Here is an 8,463-nt window from a genome sequence, read left to right on the forward strand (position 1 = left end):
CCCTGGTCAGGAATATCCCCTAGAGGAGGAAATGACAACTCACTCCAGTATTCTTGCCTAGAAAATCCCATGGACAGAGGAGCCTGGTGGGTTACAATCCATGGGGTCACAAAGAGTTGGACACAACTGAACATGCACACACGCACAAAGGGAGAAAGAGACAGTGACAATAACAGTGTCAAACTTCAATACCTCACTTTCAACAGTGAACAAATCATTCAGACAGAAAACTAGTAAGGAAATAGTGGACTTGAACAATACTATATATCAATGAACCTAACAGATACAGGACATTTCATCTGACAGCACCAAATTACACACTTATCTCAAGCACACATGGAACATTCTCCAGAACAGATCAGATTTGGAGCCCTAAAAGAAGCCTCAACATATTCAAGAAGGATGAAATCATAGCAAGTATTTTTTCTGATCCCAACAATGGTACAAAACTAGAAAGAAATAATAGGAGGAAAATTGGAAAATTCACAAATTTTTGAGAATCAAACAACATACTCCTGAATAATCAATGAGTTAAGGAAGAAGTCAAAGGGAAATAAAAAAATACCTTGAGACAAAAATGGAAACACAACATACCAAAACTTACAGGATGCAGTAAAAGAAGTTCTAAGAAAGGAGTTTATGGCAATAAATGCCTACACTAATAAAATAAGAAACATTTCAAATAAACAACCTAACTTTATACCTCAAGTATCTAGGAAAAGAAGAACAAACAAATCCTACAGTTAGCAGAAGGAAAGAAATAATAAAGATCAGAACAGAAATAAGTGAAATGAAGGCTAAAATATACTGAAACATCACATTCTGTACCTTAAATATATACAATTTTTATTTGTCAATTATACCTCAATCAACCTGGAAAATATGAAAATTAAAAATAATTTTTTAAAGTTTTCATTAGCAGAGAAGTGATAATGTTAGGAAAAATATTTAGAATGTACAAGAAAGGAAAATCTACATCTTGCGAAGGTAATAAAAGGAATTTAACATAGCTTTTAAAATTAACTTCTTTTTTATTGAAGGATAATTGATTTACAGAATTTTGCTGTTTTCTGTCAAACCTCAACATGAATCAGCCATAGGTATACATAATCCCCTCCCTTTTGAAATTCCCTCCATCTCCCTCCCCATCCCACTCCTATAGGTTGATACCGAGCCCCTGTTTGAGTTTCCCGAGCCAAACAGCAAATACCTATTGGCTATGTATTTTACATATGGTAATGTAACTTTCCATGTTACTCTTTCCATACATCTCACCCTCTCCTCCCCTCTCCCCATGTCCATAAGTCTATTCTCTATGTCTGTTTCTCCATTGCTGCCCTGTAAATAAATTGTTCAGAACCATTTTTCTAGATTCTGTATATATGTGTTAGAACACAGTATTTATCTTTCTCTTTCCATATATATGTGTTAGAATACAGTATTCATCTTTCTCCTTAAATACTGTAAAGATATGGTATTTATCTTTCTTTAAATAAAGAAAGATATTTATCTATCTTTCTCTTTCTGACTCACTTCACTCTATAATAGGTTCTAGGTTCATCCACCTCATTAGAATTGACTCAAATGTGTTCCTTTTTATGGCTGAGCCCAACCTAGACAACATATTAAAAAGCAGAGACATTACTTTGTCAACAAAGGTCCGTTTAATCAAGGCTATGGTTTTTCCAGTGGTCGTGTATGGATGTGAGAGTTGGAGTATAAAGAAAGTTGAACACCGAAGAATTGATGCTTTGAACTGTGGTGTTGGAGAAGATTCTTGAGAGTCCCTTGGACTGCAAGGAGACCCAACCAGTCCATCCTAAAGGAGATCAGTCCTGGGTGTTCATTGGAAGGACTGATTTTGAAGCTGAAACTCCAATAGTTTGGCCACCTGATGCAAAGAGCTGACTCATTTGAAAAGACCCTGATGCTGGGAAAGATTGAGGGCAGGTGGAGAAGGGGACGACAGAGGATGAGATGGTTGGATGGCATCACCGATTCAATGGACATGGGTTTGGGTGGACTTCGGGAGTTGGTGATGGACAGGGAGGCCTGGTGTGCTGCAGCTTATGGGGTCACAAAGAGTCAGACACAGCTGAGCAACTGAACTGAACTGACTGAATATTTCATATATATACCACAGCTTCTTTATCCAGTCATCTGCCAATGGACATCTAGGTTGTTTCCATGCTCTAGCTATTGTAAATAGTACTTCTATGAATAATAGGATACATGTGTCTCTTTCGATTCTGGTTTCCTCAGGATATATGCCTAGAGTAGGATTGCTGGATCATATGGTGGTTTTATTCCTAGTTTTTAAAGGAATCTCCATACCATCTCCCATAGTGGCTGGATCAATTTACATTCCCACCAACAGTACAAGAGTGTTCCCTTTTCTCCACACCCTTTCCAGCATTTATTGTTTGTAGACATTTTGATGAGGGCCATTCTGACTGGTATGAGGTGATATCTCATTGTAGTTTTGATTTGCATTTCTCTGATAATGAGTGATGTTGAGCATCTTTTCATGTGTTTGTTAGCCATCTGTATGTCTTCTTTGGAGAAATGTCTGTTTAGGTCTTTTTCCCACTTTTTGATTGGGTTGTTTGTTTTTCTGGTATTGAGTTGTATGAGCTGCTTGTATATTTTGGAAATTAATCCTTTGTCAGTTGTTTCATTTGCTATTATTTTCTCCCATTCTAAGGGTTCTCTTTTCACCTTGCTTATTGTTTCCTTTGCTATGCAAAAGCATTTAAATCTAATCAAGTCCCACTTGTTTTTGTTTTTATTTCCATTCCTCTAGGAGGTGGGTCATAGAGAATTTTGCTTTATCTTACTGAGTGTTCTGCCTATGTTTTTCTCTAAGAGTTTTATAATTTCTGGTCTTACATTTAGGTCTTTAATCCATTTTGAGTTTATCTTTGTGCATGGTGTTAGAAAGTGTTCTAATTTCATTCTTTTACATGTAGTTGTCCAGTTTTCCCAGCACCATTTATTGAAGAGGCTGTCTTTGCCCCATTGTATATTCTTGCCTCCTTTGTCAAAAATAAGGTACCCATAGGTGCATGGGTTTATTTCTGGGCTTTCTATCTTGTTCCATTGGTCTGTATTTCTGTTTTTGTACCAGTATCATACTCTCTTGATGACTGTAGCTTTGTAGTATAACCTGGTCAGGAAGCTTGATTCCTCTGGCTCCATTCTTCTTTCTCAAGACTGCTTTGGCTATTTGGGGTCTTTTGTGTTTTGATATGAATTATGAAATTTTTTGTTCTAGTTCTGCGAAAAATGCCATTGGCAACTAGATAGGGATTGCACTGAATCTGTAGATTGCATTTGGTAGTATAGTCATTTTCATAATATTGATTCTTCCTACCCAGGAACATGGAATATCTCTCCATCTGTTTATGTCACCTTTGATTTCTCTCATTAGTGTCTTATAATTTCTGTGTACAGTTCTTTCGTCTCCTTAGGTAAGTTTATTCCTAGATATTTAATTCTTTTCGTTGCAATGGTGAATGGGATTGATTTCTTAATTGCTTTCTGATTTTTCATTGTTAATATATAGAAATGCAAGTGATTTCTGTGTATTGATTTTGTTTCCTGGAACTTTGCTAAATTCACTGATTAGCTCTAGTAATTTTCTGATACCATCTTTAGGGTTTTCTATGTACAGTATCATGTCATCTGCAAACAGTGAAAGCTTTACTTCTTTTCCTATCTGGGTTCCTCATTTCTTTTTCTTTTCTGATTGCTGTAGCTAGGACTTCCAGAACTATGTTGAATAATAGTGGTGAAAGTGGACACCCTCGTCTTGTTCCTGATCTTAGGGCAAATGCTTTCAGTTTTTCACCACTGAGAATTAACATAGGTTTTTGAAGAGGATAAATGTAGCTGCCCTAGAAACTTAGAGAGCAAGCCAACAATAACAGAGGTCAAGCAAAGACATAACATCAGAACAATCAGTACTACTATCTGAAAGCAATCTGAGTTTCTGTGAAAAAAAAAAAAATCCAAATACCCTAGAAAGAAAAGTAATAAATTGGTTAAAAAGATTTCAATGAGAATTCTAAAAGTGCATCAGATCAAAACCTTAAAAAAATAGCTACACTGAGAAACTTAACTGATCTATTGTTCTTAATTACAAAAATCTTTAATCTGGGGACTTCCCTGGTGATCCAACAGTTAAGATCTCACCTTCCAAGGCATGAAGGTTTGATCCCTGGTCAGGGAGCTAAGACCCCACATGCCATGTGGCCAAAAAAGAAAACATAAAACAGAAGCAATATTGTAATTGATTCAATAAAAACTTAAAAAATATATCTTTAATGTGGAATTATGTTCTATATAATAGTGAGCATCAGTCAGATTGTCAGGACTGTGTGTAGAGTGACTGTGTGTAGGAGGGAGAGCATATGGAAAATGACCAGGCATGGTAGACCACAGGGAGCTCAGCTTGGTGCTCTGTGGTGACCTGGGAGGGTGGGAGGGAGGCTCAAGAGGAAGGGGATAGATGTATATACATAGAGCTGATTCACTCTGTTGTACAGCAGAAAGTAACACAGCATTGTAATGTAATTGTACTTCAATTTAAAAAAAAAAAGAAAATGACCAGGCATGAAGAAAGAAGATCTGAAGTGCCAGTGTGCACAGAACCTGCTACTTCCTCCCTGAGAGGTGGTAGCTTGAATCAGGGACTCTGAGATGCTGAGGAAGGATGCAAAACAGTGGAGATCCCTCTTGTCATAAAGCAGTCTTGTGCCCAAGTCAGAGAGCAAAGCCTTAGGTAAGCCCAGAGAACTTTCTGTGAGTCAATAAATAAGAGGAAAGAATCAGAGTCTCTGAGCAAAAAGAAAACGAAGATTGAAAAGGTATAATAAAATTGGTCAAAAATGAATGAGAAAGATACCAATTATATTTAAGTGGGAAGTTTTTTCTTTAAATCATGTTATTCATTTACAGTATTAAATATAGTTTTGAGTTCACTATACAAAATTATTACTTGCATTTCAGTTAAAAGATCTATGACTCAGAAAAAAATAAGCACAATGTCTTCACCTCACTGATTTCGTAAGAGACCAGTCAAGCCATTTATTAAGGAACTAACGCTACCTTCCCAAGATCTTGCAGGCCTTCAAGATCATCCAAAACAACACCATGAAACCCTCCTTTGCCAAGAAGTAGCTCCCTTTTCCCCACGCCGGCCCTCGCCCTCCAGTCAAGGTCTGCCCCTCCTGGTCTTTGTTGTGTAGATCTGCAGAGGGTCACCCTGGATGTGTGGGAGAAATTCCTAGAAGACAGGAAACCACCACTGGAACGGAGAAGGAGGAATAATTCCGAGTTTACACACAGCCAGAAATAGATCGTGCGCTTCCCCTACACCCCAGCCCTGTCCCACTTCCAGCCAGAGTGGAAAGACCTCCTGTAGACCGGCATCAAGTGAAGTCCTCCAACAGGTATTGCCTCAATGTGCTGTGCTTATCCACTCAGTTGTGGCCGACTCTTTGTGACCTCATGGACTGTAGCCCAACAGGCTCCTCTGTCCATGGGGGTTCATCAGGCAAGAATACTGGAGTGGGTAGCCACACCTTCCTCCAGGAGATCTTCCCAAACCAGGGATCGAACCCAGGTCTCCTGCATGGCAGGCAGATTCTTTACCAACTGAACCACCAGGGAAATCTTCAATAGTGGGGCCAAGTTAGCCTTTGACTAAACACTGTTTAAACATTAAAAGCCAGGTTCTAAAGGTCTAAAGAATGATGTATTGGGCATCCCAGGTGGCTCAGTGGTAAAGAATGCACCTGCCAAGGCTGGAGACTCGGGTTTGATCCCTGGGTCAGGAAGATCCCCTGGAAAAGGAAATAGCAACCCACTCCAGTATTCTTGCCTAGAAAAATCCCATGGACAGAAGAGCCTGGCAGGCTACACTCCTCGGGGTTGCAGAAGAGGTGGACACAACTTAGCAACTAAACAACAACAAGGATTAATGATTTCCAAGTGATTTAATTACATCTCAGAACAAAGCCCCTAAATATTCAGTAATGCCAAAAACCCTCAGCATCCCCAAACACTTCATTTACCATGCCTGGTAAGCAGTCAAAATTGCCAACATGCAAGTAAAAATCACTCAGATGCAATTAAATGACCATGAATATCAGCAGGTCCTAAAGAAAATCTACCCAGAAAATTACCCAAGAAAGAAAAGAGATAAGGATCACATGTGAGAAGGCAAGTCAACAGGAACAAAGTGTTCTTTCTTGGTACTTGTGGCCTCAGCCTATCACAAGAGAGTAGATTCAGCTGTGCCTTAGAAGAGACCAAGGACCAACTTGTTCAGGATGAGCCAGGAAATTCTCTGGGTGGTATTTAACTCTAAAATAATGATAGGAGTTCAGTAGTTAACTGACTGACAGTGTAAAGGAAGGGAAGGAAAAGTAACAAAGAAGAAAATAAATGTCAACCAACACACTGGGGAAACTAACTTGCTTGAGGAACAGGAAGTAGAGTTGAGAGCACCTTCCTAGTACAGTCAGCGAGTCCCTTCAGCCTGCAAGCGTCTGATTCTGAGTTCTGCTGCCTTTTTTTTTGGTTTTCCTGAGAATATCCTGGGGAGGGAACTTGGAGTTTCTGTTGGAGGCAGAGACTTTCAGTAACTAATTGACAAGAAGAACCTACCAGAGAGGAGTTAACAGGAAAGGAGTCGGGGGCGGGGGGAATGGGAGGGTGAGGACATAACAGATGCTTCCTCCTCACTATAATTTTCCTCCTACAAGTATAGAAACTTCCAGGCTGCTAATGTGAGGGCTCCTGCAGTATTTCAACAATGACTTCCCAGTCTCCCTGAATAGAATACTTACATGTGTGGGTAGAAATTATCAAAAGTTCATAGTATCCCTGTGACTGATGGCTAAGAATATAAAACATTTAGCTTTCCTCTCTGCCTTTTTCATCCAAAAAAAAAAGTTTTCTAAAGGAAATAGCTTAAACTCTCTGTAAGACATTGACAAAGAAGCCTTTTCACTCACATTTAGCCTAGCTCTGCTTCCGTTTACTACCAGTGTGACATGCGAAGAAAAACTGATTATTAAATCCAAAAAGATACTGTATCTGTGAGCTGTTTTTTTTTTTTTTAAGGATGCTCCTAGATTTCCAGAATATTTAGGACAGATAGACATAATGAGTGAACTGAGTGGTGAGACAGGCTAGATTCAATTGAGACCATAACATTTTATATCAAATTGGTTACAGAGTGGTTTTTAAAAGCCTTCAAAGGCGGGATTTCAGGGATGGATTAAAAGGCTGATTAACTTGAGTGGTATGCCCTACTGGGGAATTTTGTCAAACAGACATGCCAAGAGTCGTTGGCTCACAGTCCAAAATACTATATCACCACCTCTCACCGTTACTTTTAGAGGACAGAAAATGATTCAGATGGTTTTATCTAGCCCTGCTTCCTATTTATCTTATGTTAGTATCTAAAACTTCCATTTATTTTGCCTTTATTTTACATCATCTGCAATTGTAGAATGAAAGTAATTATCACCCCTGAGGCCCAGTTATTTGCTAACATTTCACAGTAGTTTTGTATAGTTCAAGTAATAAATCCTTCACTAAAATTATCAAGACTTATCTCTCCACCTATTTGAAGTGATTTCTCCTCAACTGCATAATATTTAGCTCTGACAACACCCGTAAGATGAAACAAGAAAAGGCAGGTTGTCCTGTCAGCAACACACAGAGTGGTTTATTGGAGTGTACGAATTAGTCTATTCTCCTGCTATTTGTTCTTGTGCCAACGGTGATAGACAGGGCTACAGAGAAACTGGGTTTGCTCTTATGGGGGTTAACTGAGGGAGCCAGCGGTACTTCATCATTATATAAGGTACATACCATGGAACTTTTATCTTACAGGACTAGCTATTCAATTCAATGTCAAATTTACTGAACTCCTGCATGGTGCCTGGTCCTAGGGCATAAAAAGGGTGGGTGGACATAGTCTCTGCCCTCAAGAGGTTGTCAGACTCACAGGGTAAAGAAATCATTACAATGCAATACATCTAAAATTATAAAATGATGTGCAAGATGAGAGCCACCAGAGATGAGAGGCCTATAAGCTACCTGAGAGACAGAAAGCATCTTAGAGGAGATGAGTCCTGAAAATTATCAAAGAAATTGCAAAATTGCTAAGTGTGGATGGGGCTCAGATTTCAGGCAATGAGAACAGGATGTGTAAAAGCCCAAGGGTGTGAAAGGGCCCCCAGCTTGTTCAGAGATCTACAAAAACTCACATACTGATGGGACTATGATACGGAGGGTGCCCAGAAGAGGTAAGGGTGGAAAGAAAATGAAATGAAAGGTGGTGTTCAACAGGCCTAGGAGAGCTGATCGTGAAAGGTCTTGACTGTCAAGATGCAGAACTGCCTTCATCATAGAGGTTATGGGACACCACTAAGGACTTTATGCAGG

This window comes from Capra hircus, chromosome 9 (genome assembly GCF_001704415.2).
Source record: "Capra hircus breed San Clemente chromosome 9, ASM170441v1, whole genome shotgun sequence".
NCBI lineage: Eukaryota > Metazoa > Chordata > Mammalia > Artiodactyla > Bovidae > Capra > Capra hircus.